Consider the following 2,000-nt stretch of genomic DNA (forward strand, 5'->3'; position numbering starts at 1 on the left):
AGCTACGAATGGTGGAAAACCCAGCGACGACCACTCGCTATATACACACACGCACACGCGCGCGTGTGTGTGTGCGTGCGTGTGTGGGGGGGGGTCACTGTGGGGGTGCTGGAGGCGTGTGTGGGGAGGGGTCACTGTGGGGGTGATGGAGTCGTGTGTGGGGGGGGGGTGCTGTGTGAGATGTGGGGAGTGTGTGTGCGTGTGGGGAGGGGGGTCACTGTGGGGGTGCTGGAGGCGTGTGTGTGGGAGGGGGTGCTGTGTGAGATGTGGGGAGTGTGTGTGCGTGTGAAGAGGGGGGTCACTGTGGGGGTGCTGTGTGAGATGTGGGGGTGCTGGAGGCGTGTGTGGGGAGGGGTCACTGTGGGGGTGATGGAGTCGTGTGTGGGGGGGGTGCTGTGTGAGATGTGGGAAGTGTATGTGCGTGTGGGGAGGGGGGTCACTGTGGGGGTGCTGGAGGCGTGTGTGTGTGGGGGGGGGGGTGCTGTGTGAGATGTGGGGGTGCTGGAGGCGTGTGTGGGGAGGGGTCACTGTGGGGGTGATGGAGCCGTGTGTGGGGGGGTGCTGTGTGAGATGTGGGGAGTGTGTGTGCGTGTGAGGAGGGGGGTCACTGTGGGGGTGCTGGAGGCGTGTGTGGGGGGGTGCTGTGTGAAATGTGGGGAGTGTGTGTGCGTGTGGGGAGGGGGGAGGGGGGTCACTGTGGGGGTGCTGGAGGCGTGTGTGGGTAGGGGTGCTGTGTGAGATGTGGGGGTGCTGGAGGCGTGTGTGGGGAGGGGGGTCACTGTGGGGGTGCTGGAGGCGTGTGTGTGTGTGGGGGGGGTGCTGTGTGAGATGTGGGGAGTGTGTGTGCGTGTGGGGAGGGGGGTCACTGTGGGGGTGCTGGAGGCGTGTGTGGGGGGGTGCTGTGTGAAATGTGGGGAGTGTGTGTGCGTGTGGGGAGGGGGGAGGGGGGTCACTGTGGGGGTGCTGGAGGCGTGTGTGGGTAGGGGTGCTGTGTGAGATGTGGGGGTGCTGGAGGCGTGTGTGGGGAGGGGTGTCACTGTGGGGGTGCTGGAGGCGTGTGTGGGGGGGGGGCTGTGTGAGATGTGGGGAGTGTGTGTGCGTGTGCATAGGAGTTGGTCACCCAACAAAGACAAAGATCCCCCGTATAGTCTGGAACTGCCTGTTGGGGCAATTGCTGTTAGCGAGCACCTATGAAGGGCCTGCATGGCATACGAGGGGGTGGGGGACCAGAATCACGCCCGGCCGCCTTTGTCTCCCCAGTTGCGATGTTTACTACACATCGCACCAGGTACTCATAGGGGAAACTCAGGACCGGTTCAGATAATCGTCACTGGCGTTGAGCGTGAATCGAACTCGGGTGGCTGGATTCAAAATGCAGCGCACTAACCCCAACACTGCCGCTCCACGGTAGGCGACAAAGACAAATTTCCCCCGTATAGCCTTAACAGAGTGTCGGGGCAAGGGCTGTTAGCGAGCACCTATGAAGGACCGGATCGGCACACGAGGGGGTGGTTGGCCAGCACTATGCCTGGCCGCCTTTGTCTCCCCTGTGGCGAAATTTACGACACTAGGGTGTTAACCAGAACACTTTCACATCATTACACCCGTTTTGGCCTCCCTGCACTGGCTTCCAATTTCACATAGAATACAGTTTAACATCCTATTGTTAACTTACAAATCAGTGAACCATCTTGCCCCCGCCTACATCATTCACATGCTGCACCCCATGTGTCCCCTCAAGGTCCCTAAGATCTGGAGATGCAGATCTTCTCTGCTTTCGCATGTCGAGGTTCGGTCTACGGGTGACAGAGCTTCTCCCGTGTAGCCCCCAGGCTCATGTCTCGCTCGTCCGCGGGATATCAGCGATCTCTGAGGCTGTGGACATTTGTAAAATGCACCTTTAAACCAATGTATACGCTTCCGCTTATTAAATGTTTAGTTCTTTTAAGAAATGCTTCTCAACATATATTTAATTATTAGCATGCTGAGTGCTGCTGCTG

Source organism: Lethenteron reissneri, chromosome 8 (genome assembly GCF_015708825.2).
Source record: "Lethenteron reissneri isolate LAM-NWPU_2019-01 chromosome 8, ASM1570882v1, whole genome shotgun sequence".
Taxonomy (NCBI): Eukaryota; Metazoa; Chordata; class Hyperoartia; order Petromyzontiformes; family Petromyzontidae; genus Lethenteron; species Lethenteron reissneri.